Here is a 14,419-nt window from a genome sequence, read left to right as displayed (position 1 = left end):
AAATGAAAAGGCAGCCTTCTGAATGGGAGAAAATATTTGCAAATGGTATGTCCAAAAAGGGGTTAATACCCCAAATACATAAACAGCTCATACAACTCAGTTTCAAAAAACAAACAATTTGATTTAAAAACAGGCAGAAGACCTGAATAAAAATCTTGCAAAAGAAGACATATAGATGGCCAACAGGCTCATGAAAAGATGCTCAACATTGCTAATCATCAGAGAAATTCAAATCAAAACCACAATGAGATATCACCTCACACCTGTCAGAATGACATTGGACTATTATTGTAACAAAATAATAAGCATAAAATATAAAATGCAACTAATGTAGCAAAAGTCATGTATTTTGAGGAAAATGTGTAGTCCCAAATACTTATATTAGTAAAGACGAAAACCTAAAATTATTGTGCAAAGTTTTCAACTCAAGAAATTAGAAAAACTAGGGCTTCCCTGGTGGCGCAGTGGTTGAGAGTCTGCCTGCCGATGCAGCGGACACAAGTTCGTGCCCCGGTCCGGGAGGATCCCACATGCCGCGGAGTGGCTGAGCCCGTGAGCCATGGCCGCTGAGCCTGTGCGTCCGGAGCTTGTGTTCCGCAACGGGAGAGGCCACAACAGTGAGAGGCCCAAAAAAGAAATTAGAAAAAGTATCATCAAACTAAATCCAAAGAAAGTAGAAGAAAAGGAATAATGAAGTAAGAGCAAACATCTCCCTCTCATTCCCTTCTTTCTCTTTTGCTTCCTCCACACCAGTCACACAAGGATTCTGCTGAACCTCAAAAACACCAGACGTTGCTCTCACACCAGGAGCATGCTGACACTTCCACATACAATGCTTTTCTGAGAGAAACATGGTTCATTTCCTGCTCTTATTCAGGTCTTTCCCCAATGTGATCTTCTCTATGAGGCCTTTCTCGACTCCCTTTTACAAAATTACACCTCTATTCTCATTCTTCTTAACTCCTCTACTCTGATATATTTTTCTCCATTGAATATATCCCATTTAACACAGAATATACCTTACATGTTTGTGTCATTTACATTAGAATGGCATATTTGATCACATGAGGGCTTTTTTTTCTTTGTCTTTTTTTTAAGAAGATGTTGGGGGTAGGAGTTTATTAATTAATTAATTTATTTTTGGCTGTGCTGGGTCTTCGCTTCTGTGCGAGGGCTTTCTCTAGTTGTGGCGAGTGGGGGCCACTCTTCATCGCGGTGTGCAGGCCTCTCACTGTCGCGGCCTCTCTTATTGCCGAGCACAGGCTCCAGATGCGCAGGCTCAGTAGTTGTGGCTCACAGGCCTAGTTGCTCCGCGGCATGTGGGATCCTCCCAGACCAGGGCTCGAACCCGTGTCCCTTGCATTAGCAGGCAGATTCTCAACCACTGCGCCACCAGGGAAGCCCCTACATGAGGGATTTTTAACCTACTTTTTCCCAGTACCTAGAAGAATGCTTAGCCAATAGTTGGAACTCAGTCAACATTTGTTAGGTAAATGAAATCAGTGAATGTAAAAACAAGCTACAGTAATAGAAAAACAAAGTTAAAAATCTGCTTCTTTGAAAACATAAAATAAATAATTGGCAAATTAATTTTCTTAAAAGAAGAAATTTAAAAAGTAATGTGAAGGGCCTCCCTGGTGGCGCAGTGGTTGAGAGTCCGCCTGCCGATGCAGGGGACGCGGGTTCGTGCCCCGGTCCGGGAGGATCCCACATGCCGCGGAGCGGCTGGGCCCGTGGACCATGGCCGCTGAGCCTGCGCGTCTGGAGCCTGTGCTCCGCAGTGGGAGAGGCCACAGCATTGAGAGGCCCGCGTACCAAAGAAAAAAAAAAAGTAATGTGAATAGTATGAAAATTTTGTCCTAAGAAATTTGATAAACTCAATGAAATAAATTCCTTTAAAAAAAGCTATTTAGAAAAAGTGATTTAAGAAAAAACAGAAAACCTAAGAGGTAAGGGTCAACTTGTTCAAGACTCATTTCCTACGGCCTGGCTTTCCCAGAAAAGGAGTCTGGTCCCAAGGAAAATTCCATGAAAACTGGTCAGAGCCTTGTGCTTAATATAATCAGTTCTGGAAGAATGCTGACAGAGTAGATCGGGATGCTGGTTCATCATATCATGTAGCTGAATCACAAGTTTTGGGATTCCGACCAGGGAAAAAGTTGGTGCTCCCCAATCTTTAAAAGCTAAGGTGGTCATAAAGTACAGGGCACAAAGGTTCCGCTTGATCACACTGCTGTAATTTCAGGGCTTGAATGCCAGCTCTTGATCACATCTCTTCCAGACCATGAATGTTGAAGAAGCTACCATATCTTTTTGCTGTTATAGACTCTTCTGTGCTTTCACCAAGGAGGCTGGTTCTCCCCTAATCATGCAACTTAAAAACTTTGAAGCCTAGGGACCGGGGTTTCTCGTATGGAAATTTGATGTATAGCCTTGCAAGATCCTGTATACTGCTCCAGATTACATAGAACAATGGTGGAAACTCAGGTTAGCTACTGTGAAGTCTCCCCAGGAAAAGCTGTTCCAGGAGACCAGTGTGTGAGGTCTGGATATTCACCTTCAGTTGAGCATGTAAACCAGAACAGGTTTTTCAATAAAAGAAATCAGATTTTTTTTTTACAAAAAAGCAATAAACCCAGATAATTTTATAGTTGAATTCTACCAAATATTCAAGGAACAAATAATTTCAGTCTTTCATATACTCTTCCAGAGAAAAGGAGGAGAGACTTTCCAACTAACTTTTATCAGATTAGCATATTTTGATATCAAAACTAGATAAAAACAATACAGTCAATGATGGCCTATCTCGCTGAAGCACAGAGATGCAACGGGTAATTATAGATATGATGAAGGGGCTAAAGAGGAGACAGGAAGAAAAGAGTAAGTGTATTAACATCATCTTAATATAGCCGAGACACCACTGGAGTCATACCATCTATAATTGCTGGAACAAGTACTAGAGGTTTAAATATATTATTTACAGTTACAACGGGAATGATGGAAGCATTTAACTAATAATTTTTAAATTGCCTGGAGAATGGGCTAAAGAGAAATGAAAGAATGTGACTTACATTCCCACCTTCAGTACCAGGAAGTTGAAAATATATTTAATGAATGAATTAAGAAATGAGAAATCGAACAATGTATTTAACAATATCACAGTAACCAACAGAATTTAAAAGAATGAGGGGAGCGGCTCTAAGAGAGTATGAAGTTGAACATCTCCTGTAATGTGAGCTTTAACCAAAATCTCTTTACAATTATTTATATGTTTTGCTTTTAATTGCTAGGTTGGTGGTTCAAGCCCAGTTAGGGGCATAGTTATTTTGAAAGACAACATACTGCAGCAGAAAAAGGAGATCTGACTTACGGTCTTTCTTTCAAAACCAACCAGATGTTTAGTATTTGACATGTCACCTGATCCCAATTACCTTATGTGCAAAATGGAACTGAAAATACATCACAGCTTGTTGACTGGGAGCTGGAAGGAAATGATCACAGTACTTAATAATCCTAAGTACTGTAATTAATTGTTTTAAGTTAGCCCACAAGCAGATGGCTGAGACATAGAAGGACGTTATGGTAGAATGAGAACAGATCTGGTAGACAAGACCTGTATTCTTGTTCTAATTCTACTGCTAGTTTCTTTGGCGATTCTCAGTAGTCACTTGTCCTTTCCAGGTCTCGTTTTGCCTTTCATTGTCCATTTTTCTCTCTTCAGTAATGAGGAGGTAGGAGAACATGCCCCTTATCTCCTGTTAGTTGGAAGAGGCATTGCTTCTAAACTGGAAAATTTAAGTATTTTACAGTTTGCTTTTCAGATGCAACTGTAGGTTGGGCTACTTCCATCACAAATCATATCACCAAATTTAACATTTCTTATAGATGGAATTATATGTAGTCATATTCTGCCTAATGAATGTGTCCCTTTGGTCCTTGCACACCTGTATTTTGTACAGATTCTTTCATGAGATAAATGATCAGTAACTTTTTCTTCTTGACAATGACCTTTTTCTGGTCTTTAATATTTTGAAAGCCACAGTGTTTCAATAGTCATTTTCCATAATGCACTCATTAGTTTATGAGGCCAAGTTTGAGTTTAGAATATCAAGGTAGTACCAACTATCCTTTATCTATATCAATGGAATTTTGTGTTGTTTGATTGGTCTAATTGTCTCATTCTTATTATTTAAAGTATGTAGTATACAAATTACATTTGATAATATGTATTAAAAGTATAAATACCAATGTTGCTGTGATTTTAAATGTCATCCTTCAGTGCTCCTATGAAAAAATTCAACGATCGGTAGGATGCTGGATTCATATTAGATTTCTCACCTAATATTTATAGTATTTGCTTTCTTTTTTAAATTAAAACATTATTTATTTATTTATTATTATTTTTTTTTGCGGTATGCGGGCCTCTCACTGTTGGGGCCTCTCCCGTTGCGGGGCACAGGCTCCAGACGCGCAGGCTCAGCGGCCATAGCTCGTGGACCTAGCCGCTCCGCGGCATGTGGGATCTTCCCGGACCGGGGCACGAACCCATGTCCCCTGCATCGGCAGGCGGGCTCTCAACCACTGCGCCACCAGGGAAGCCCCCCAAAATTATTTATTTTTAATTGAAGTATAGTTGATTTACAATGTGTTAATTTCTGCTGTACAGCAAAGTGATTCTGTTTTATGTATATACCTATATATATTCTTTTTTATATTCTATTATATTTGGTTTCTTATTAGGCAAATAAATAGGTAATCAATTTTTAAAAACTTGCTCCTGAGTAGTCATTCTGTGAGTGTCTGACATTACTTAGGGTAGCATTAATGTCACCATGTTTTCCTGCATCTGGGGAGTACTGTCACAGTGCTTGATTATGTCACCTAACAGGCTCTTGGAAGGGTGGACCCTGATGTGGCAGCTTGTAGCTATACATTAGTATGGGTTGTGTTAGAGCCAATTGCTGTCTGACCTCTCCTCCCAGTAGAGGCAGTGTAGTGCCATCTGTACATCTTTTAGTCACATTAAATCATGTCATTTAAAGAGCCTCTGAATGTGAACGAATTTACCTTATGCTTAGGAGAGAAATCAGTCGAACTGTTGAGCTACAAGTCTGTGTCCATCTGCATCGCCAATTTTCATATTGTTTGAATTCTTTCTTCTCTGGACCGGTAATAACACCGTCAGAGACTGTTTAAAATTTGCTACTGTCATAATTAGAACATTACTAAAGATTAAAAAATTGCCATTAAGGTAATTTAAACTCTATATTTACATGTAGGTCCCAGGGCTAGGGTCAAGACTGTCTTTCCAAACTAGATATGGACGTTTGCAGACATCCCGCCAAGGAGCTGCCGTGCCAAAGCATACTCACACGAAGGGCTGAGGAATTTTATGGACACGAATCCCTCTAAAAGAAAGAGGATTCCATGCTATCCTCTTTCTTTTAGAGTGATTTGTGTAGTGAGGTGGATGGACCTAGAGTCTGTCATACAGAGTGAAGTAAGTCAGAAAGAGAAAAACAAGTACCGCATGCTAACACATATATATGGAATCTAAGGAAAAAAAAAAAAAGGTCATGAAGAACCTAGGGTTAAGACAGGAATAAAGACACAGACCTACTAGAGAATGGACTTGAGGATATGGGGAGGGGGAAGGGTAAGCTGTGACAAAGTGAGAGAGGGGCACGGACATATATACACTACCAAACGTAAAATAGGTAGCTAGTGGGAAGCAGCCGCATAGCACAGGGAGATCAGCTAGGTGGTTTGTCACCACCTAGAGGGGTGGGATAGGGAGGGTGGGAGGGAGGGAGACGCAAGAGGGAAGAGATATAGGGATATATGTATATGTATAGCTGATTCACTTTGTTATAAAGCAGAAACTAACACACCATTGTAAAGCAATTATACTCCAATAAAGATGTTAAAAATAAATAAATAAATAAATAGGATTGAAATGACCAAGCCTATTGAAGGAACTTCTTCTGGACACATGGCCATGCACATGGCCTAGACCTGCACAATCACAACTCACCCTAGGCTCAGTCATTTTTTCCCCCCAGAAATAGGCCTGTGAATAAGCTAAGACCAAACAGAGCCTTCCCCAGAACTTTCCTTACAGAGAATTGGGTAAGACTGTCTCTTTGCGATGAATTTGCTCATCTTGTATACCATGATTATGGGTGTGCCAGAGACCCCTTAATGCTTACACAGAGTGAATCTGACTAATAATTGGAGAGTTAGAGCTCTCATTACAGTATTTAAGTTCCTCCCTTTGGGCCACCCAGACCTGAAGCAGCAGTAGGACTCCTGGACCACTGGACTTAAAAATCACATGAGCTTTTTTTGTTTTTTATTTACTTGTTCAAGGTCAGTGATCCCTGGAGCAGCAGCATTAACTTCATCTGAGAACTTGTTAGAAATGCTCATTTCTGAATCAGAACATTGGGGGGTAGGCCCAAAGGTTTAACAGGCCCTCCAGGTAACTCTGATAGAGTAAAGGTTGGGAAACTGGTTTAAAATGTGTTTTTAACTTCATTTTTTTTTAAATTGAAGCATAGTTGACTTACAATATTGTGTTGGTTTAAATTATTTTGAATTTAGCTTCTGGCCATCTTCAGTTGGTGAAGTCCTGATATAGCAATGACAAATAAGAAATTTTATGAAACGGATTAGGAGAATTTTGGTTTAAAAACTCTTCTCACTTGGCCATGGCAGAGACCAAAGTTTTGAATAGGGATATTGTCAGGAAATTCCTAGAACCTCTTGTCTCAGGTTAGCTTTGTACCCACTTAGCCTCAAATAGTCACAGGCCATTTGAAGACAAACATTGAAGAATCTGTTCCATCTCGAACTTCAGATCATGAGAATTTTCAAACTCTGGGGGATGCAGACAGGAGTTGTCTCTGAAACTTTATGTCAGCTTGAGCACATTCTATTTAAGCTAAAAGAACTGCTTAATTTTAGCTTCAATATCTAGGTTTAGAAGGGAACCTTTATAGATTGTCTCAAGGGGGGATTTAGTTCCTCGATCTAAATATCTCTGCCTTTGATCCAAATCATTCCAATTCACTTTAACATAAGAGGGTGCCTGTTGTTTTCAACTGGCTTAGTGCTGGATACTGTGTCATCAATATAAAAATATAGTCAGAAATCTCTTGTGAGTTAATGGTATCATAGCAGTATGCTCTCTGATTAACAATAAAGAATATAAAAATGCATGCTTTTAAGAAATATTGTATTACTCACCAAAAAAGAAGCTTGTCCTTTACATGCTTATGAATGCAGAATATGTCATGTGGAAAGCACAGGATTTCCTTTATTGTTATTTTTTAATATTAGATGTCTCTGCAATGCATGTTGGTGGTCTGGCAGATTCAATTTTCATGATACCTTCTTTTGAGAGGATATCTGATTTGAAGCATAATATCTACAAAAATAATATCTCACTGTGCACTTTGTATTTAAACAAGTTTAAACAAGATAACAGCAATTACTTACTAATTTTAAGAGCTGGACTATGAAAACAGAAAGAGGCTAATCTATAAAATTCTTTGCAAGGAAATGGACAAAATTGGAAAAATATTTAATTAATGTTTAATTGTAATTAGAGATTATATTATATGATATCACCTTTACAGGTTATGGATCTATCATCTCTACCACTCAGAGACCTTACAGGGGAGGTGGCTTTGATGGCTATTAATATAAGCCAGTTTCCCGTTAAAAGCATTTACTAGTATATTACATAGAGTCTCCTTTTCTAGACATCCAAGTATGTTCTAAAATTCCATTGGCACATGTCAATATTTTAAAGAAACCTGTGTCTGGAATTTACAGTGTAGTTGAAAATTATCGTCAAACAGAAGCCAGATTGCCTTTGGTCCTTATTTACTGGCTTCTAATTCACTAAAATAGAATTCATTTGTTCCATAGGCAAGTCATAACAATTCTTACTTTTTCTATATTTATATGACCTTTTTGACCAGGGAAACAAAACAACAAACAAGCATTAACTTTGAGATAAAACAAACATTTGTTAAAATTCTGGTTGTACCAAATACTTACTAGCTGTATGGTGTTGGGAAATATACTTTTCTAAGGCTTTGTTTCCTTAATGTAAAAAATGATGACCACTCTTTCTCAGGTAGATTGCTTATCTCTGCTTTGCTCAGTTCTTCTTCTAGGGTTTTACCTTGTTCCTTCATCTGGAACACATTCCTCTGCTGCCTCATTTTGTCTAAGTTGCTATTGGTATTTTTTTTTTAAACAGGAAGAATTTAAAAGTTTTATTTATTTGTTTTTACAACATGGATTTTATTTTTTTTAATTTTTATTGGAATATTGTTGATTTACAATGTTGTGTTAATTTCGTCTGCACAGCAAAGTGAATCAGTTATACATATACATATATCCACTCTTTTTTAGATTCTTTTCCCATATAGGTCATTACAGAGTATTGAGAACAGTTCCCTGTACTATACAGTAGGTTCTTATTAGTTATCTATTTTATATATAGAAGTGTGAATATGTCAATCCCAATGTCCCAATTTATGTCCCTCCCTTCCCCCTCGGTAACCATAAGTTTGTTTTCTACATCTGTGACTCTATTTCTGTTTTGTAAATAAGTTCATTTGTACCATTTTTTTAGAGTCCATGTATAAGTGATATTTGTCTCTCTGTCTGACTTACTTCACTCAGTATGACAATCTCTAGGTCCGTCCATGTTGCTGCAAATAGCATTAGTTCATTCTTCGCTACTGGTATTTTTATGTATGTAGTAGGTTAGTTACATGTCTCGAACTTGGAGAAGTGCCCTCTGTGTCCCTGCAGTGCACTTCCCTCTCATCACCCAAGCTATACATTCCAGAGATTTCCCCTAGGAGGGCTGCGTGACTCCTTCTGTTGTGGCAGGCTAACTATGTGGGCAGTCTGGTAGGCTGATTGGCCCCTGGTCTGGTTGGTTGCCAGGTGACTTCATATTTGTCAGAATGGCTATCATCAAAAAGGGCTTCCCTGGTGGCACAGTGGTTGGGAGTCCGCCTGCCGACGGAGGGGACACAGGTTCGTGCCCCGGTCCGGGAAGATCCCACATGCCACAGAGCGGCTGGGCCCATGAGCCATGGCCACTGAGCCTGCGCGTCCGGAGCCTGTGCTCCACAGCGGGAGAGGCCGCCAACAGTGAGAGGCCAGCGTACAGCGAAAAAAACAAAAACAAAAAAACAAAACAAAACAAAAACTATGTTGAATAAAAGTAGCGAGAGTCATCATCCTTGTCTTGTCCCCGATCTTAGAGGAAATGCTTTCAGCTTTTCACTGTTAAGTATGATGTTTGCTGTGGGTTTGTCATATATGGCCTTTATTATGTTGAGGTATGTTCCCTCTATGCCCACTTTCTGGAGAGTTTTTATCATAAATGATGTTGAATTTTGTCAAAAGCACTTTTTCTGTATCTATTGAGATGATCATATAGTTTTTATTCGTTAAAATAACAACATCAACAACAACACTGATAAAACCTCAGAGATCTCTGATCTTGGACCTAATTTTTGGCTACAAGGCTAAATGCACCAAGAAGGTTGCAATTGTCCGTAAATACAGGACCTGTTATGGTGTCTCCCTCAGGAAAATGGTGAAGAAAATTGAAATGAGCCAGCACACCAAGTACGCTTGCTCCTTCTGTCACAAAACCAAGAGGGAGAGCTAGCTGTGGGTGTTTGGCACTGTGGTTCCTGCATGAAAATGGTAGCCGGTGGTACTGACCCTACAATACCACTTCTGCAGTCACAGAAAAGTCCATCATCAGAAGACAGAAGGAATGGAAAGATCAGAAGCTCCACCATGGGAAACACTGCTAGCCTGTAATAAATGGATTCATTTATGTAACCCCCCCAATAAATATCCTCAGAGATTTCTAAAGTTTAGTGACTGCTAAAAAAGAAAGAAATAGATTATAGAAAGGAACTAACCTGGGAGCTGTTATCTAAGAATAACCTTTGTTTTCTTAGAAGAAAAAAAAATCCATCTTATGCCAGGAAGGAAAAGGTGAGATCCAAGGAATCTGCATTCCTTGAAAGATTTCTGAGTGATTCTGAATTAAATGGTTGGCACTTTAGAAAGTTGCTCTAAAGGGCTAGTCTTGAAATCAGAGCCCATCATTCACAGGCTTTTTCCTTTCTGCCCCAAAATAGGAAACAGAAGCTGATAGTCACCAAGAGAAACAGAAAACTCATAGAGCAAATAATAGTTCTTTTTGAACCAGCAAAGTGAGGCAGTGTTAACAAGCATCAAAAAACAAAAACTAAGACCAAACCCAGGAAAGCAACAGCAACAAGTGGAAAAGAAACAAAAAGCAAGTAATAAGGACACTTTAAAGGTATGGTCTGAAATCAAGAGAGAAGGATGGAATTAAGACCACAGCACCTTCACACTGTATATATGGTAAAGTGAAAAGGAAAAGCAAAGTTTGGAAATGATGTTTGGTATCAAAGGTTGGTAACAAATTCAGAAAGTAGTTAGAAAATGTTTGATTGGATGATGAAATAAAACATGAAATGAGATTAAAATAAATTGAAATGTATTAATACAAGTAATTGAAAAGCCAGTTTTATCCAGTAACTGGTAAGCCAGGTAGCTCATACACAAACAGAAAAAGAAACAAGCCAAAATCTCTACAGTCTAGAAACCGAACTGCCCATCTCTATTTCAGATAGTGTGTTACACTGTTTATGAACATTAAAGCAGCACTTTTAGAATCTGAAACCAATGTTTGACTTAAAAAGGAGACTCAGGTGATGAAAATAAGGACGTGGATTGTATTAAGATCTAAAGGGTCATCAGAAAAAAAGTTCAGAGTTGCAGTGAAAATACATCTAAAAATATTTTAAAATATTCTCTTAAAATTTATAGTTAGCGAGAGCCTTTGGGTATGATACTTTGCAAAAAGTAATTCAGTTACTTCTTAATGGGATTTTTTTGGAACTTTCAGTTTTTGATATATTGTCTCTCCCATTTAAGTGTTTTCTTCAAATTCGGTACAGTAACAACAGCATTTTCATGTGTTTTTATTATGCTAATGAAAAACTTACTTATTTAACTTGGCGTCTAAATACCTAAGAATGATTTACTTTGAATCTTTAGTCTCCATTTAATCAAGCAGGATGAAGTGAGGGGTATTGGTTGCCATATCTTTTCCCTATAAAAGAACATTTAATCTTGAAGGCGACACTTATCTTGCTCTGGAGATAACTATGAGGGAATCAGATCCAGAACATTCTACCAGGACTGGGTGAAGGGCTTCCATTGCACTTGTGGGTGTTCTGTCCCCATTTGTTTCTCTATTTTTTTTGTCGAAGTATGGCTCCTGTTCTCGCTTCAATCTGATGCAGGAGAAAAAAAAAGTTTCTCTGGCTTTGCCGTCCACCTGCCTCCCATTTCAGTGGTGCATTAGCTGTATCTGCACAGAGCAGAAACAGGGAACCCCGTTAGAGTCGGTGTCTCAGCCCCAATCCTGAAACTGATGACGGCTTTTTTTTTTCCCCCCTACACTATTTGATTCACATTCTTACAAAGTTAAAGGCAAGCTTGCTTCAGTTTTATCTTGTTTTCGTTTTCTCCACCTCCGTTTCTCAGGTCCGGATGTACTGAAGATTATGCGTGGAGATCTGACACCCATCTTTCCTCGGTTATGGAATCCCAGCAGATTAAACTATGAACACAATAGCGCTACATTCTTTTTAAGGCTACTGGAGAAACACTCCCTCCCCCCCTTCCCCGCCCTCTTAGTTCAGTTGTACGAGTGTTTGAAATAAATCAGTCAAGTTTAAAAGTTTTTTTTTTTGTTTAATAATAAAGGTATGAATAGATGTAAAAAGGGTTTGATCATCATTTTGGATCTTTACAAAGGAGATCCTGAAAATCTCAAGGAGGCTAGAATTCTAGGGGATAATTTCAGAAGTGAGTTTGGACTTTATTCTTAAATAATTCATAATTAAAAAAAAATACCGTTGCTGGAAAAGTTGTTTCCAAATCGAGTTCACTCTCCTATCTTAAAACTACACTTGCAGCTTAATCCTGTAGCAGTGCTTTTGTTTCAAAACAAAATTCAAAGTTGTGCCATTAAAATAATGTGCTGAAAATTAAGCAAAACGTAACCACTATAGTTGGAAAATATAAAATATTTGGTTGAGATGACTCAGAGGCAACAATAAACTAGAGAAGAAGAGGTTTTTCATGGTAACAAGCGCTGTTCTCAGCCTTACTGTATATGCGAAGATTAATTTTTCCTTCCTTTTTTCCTTCTCTGCCTCATCTTCCTCTTTCTCCCCCTCTTGCTATTATTGTAATGATCAAACCCGGAGTCCCTGAAGCAGAGAATATCTTTATTTTGCTCTCCATTTTGTTGCCCTAGAATGTAAGTTAGACTTCTTGAAGAAGTTTGTTTGTTGCCCACCTACCTTAGTAAACGCACGATGAGTATTTGTTGAAAGAATGAATGATTGAATGGATGAATCAATTAGATGTCATACCCCCTGATAATAGCTCATGGTCTTCCAACCAACATACATTCTCTTTTATTTTTTCCCTTAGATTATAATTAAAAGTTGATGTCATAATCAGCTTCAGCTTTTGTGCATATAAACGTTCTCTGATTTTGAAAGCCACCAACCAAAACCATTCTTGGGCTTTTTGATAGAACAAGAGACATGTCTATGTAATAATGATAAAACTAGAGAGAATAGCCACAGCAGTTATTTGGAATTAGATGAGGAACCCCTAATTTTTGCTTGAATGAGGTTTTATTTTTCAGTTTATGTGGCTGCTTTGTAGAAACAGCCAAAACCAAAATGCTTTTCCCTACATACCTCCAGAAAAGGAGATCCTGCGACTGTCTTATTTGGAAATGTTTCTTTGTCAAATGTCCTCCTTCCATAGAACTTAAATTCCCTGAAAATATAGCCTATGCTCTGGTGCAATGCCAGGAAAAAGACATTACAGCTGAATAACCATATATCTTTAATGCTCAAATTGACTCACTCATCAAGATTAATCTAACTTTTTTTCATGATACTTATTTACCACTCTGAAAAGTATGTTTATAACTCCTTCTGGCCTTCCTCCCTGAGCTTGGTAAATCATCCTAATTTTTAAAGATTGAGGAAAATTTGGGTTAATGATTTGATATCCATGTTGTAAATTTTTTCTCCTTTAACTCCATAGTGCCTAACTTCTTGCTGACTTCATCAGTTTAACGACACATTTCAACCAATTTCAATGTTTTAAATTTGAATTTATTAAAAAAATTTAACTTGCCTTACACTTAAGGTTTCTTCCATATTACAAGGTCTCATTTCAAAACGGAAAAACACCCTCTTTGTATGCCAGTCATCCCTGCCCTTTGACGGTAGTGTTTTTTCCTCTAGATTTCTAAAGTTGTTATTGCAGAGATTTGAGGCAAAATTAGTTCAGAATGGTTGTTGCCAGAGCAGAGACCTATCTGCTTTGAAGGCCTTTGTCCAGAACAATGCTTACACATAGTAGGCACTCAAAAAGTATATGTGACTGATGGTGAAAACTACCACTAACTATTCATATGGCTATTATAAGAACAAAGTTTATATGGAGAAAAATCAGCATATCTATTTATCTTCTTTTTTTTCTTTTAAATAAAAGCATAGTTAAAATAGATCACAAATATACAGAAATCCATTATATATTTTCTTTTAACCTGAACCTCACTGTGACATGTAAATTGACTTTTTTATGTTAATAGCAGCCATTTAGGAGTAAATTCCCAAAGTACTGCATGATAATTAGATTGGGCATAATTCACACACTGTATGTTATTTTGAAAATGGGCTCCTTCAAAAAGGTATCAGCTAGAGTAGAGTGTGTGCCTCCAAACTGTCTCTAAAAGGATTCTCATTACATAAAACCACACACACAGTGTGAAAAAGATAATGTCGGCACTTAATGCAGAAAAATAATGCAACATGTTCCTTTTTGGTTCATTTACTACCATATGCTACTTGAGTAATGAAAACATATTTGGTATAGAGACAGACGTGGATATACTTGAAAATCCTAGGCCATAATGAAGCCTTATATTTGTTATTTTGGAAATGACTACTAAGTGTTCAATTATGAAACATCTCCAGATTATTAGAAAATTTCATTTGATCTGTCCCCTATAAGGACTAGAGGAGGACTTTTAGTTTTCTTTTTTCATTACCCAGTTCCTGTGTAATGAAAATTCTTCCAAATTTGGAAATGCCTAATAACTATGCAGTTCTGATAGTACTAAATTAATTAATATTTAAACATTTTATCTCCATAAGAGAATGCTATTAAAGAATTACGGGTTGCCAAAATACTCATATTTATCATTACTTTTTATGATATCAAACAGAACTTTGAATTA

The 14,419-nt window shown here is 37.7% G+C and overlaps 1 pseudogene; it reads left to right on the top strand.

The window, feature by feature from the left end:
• Positions 1 to 2,472: 2,472 nt before the first annotated feature.
• LOC116761230 lies at positions 2,473 to 9,857 on the top strand (annotated as a pseudogene).
• The last annotated feature ends 4,562 nt before the right edge of the window (positions 9,858 to 14,419 follow it).

This window comes from Phocoena sinus, chromosome 10 (genome assembly GCF_008692025.1).
Source record: "Phocoena sinus isolate mPhoSin1 chromosome 10, mPhoSin1.pri, whole genome shotgun sequence".
Lineage (NCBI taxonomy): Eukaryota > Metazoa > Chordata > Mammalia > Artiodactyla > Phocoenidae > Phocoena > Phocoena sinus.
Note: the sequence above shows the minus strand (reverse complement) of the source record. Positions and strands in the feature narration are given on the sequence as shown.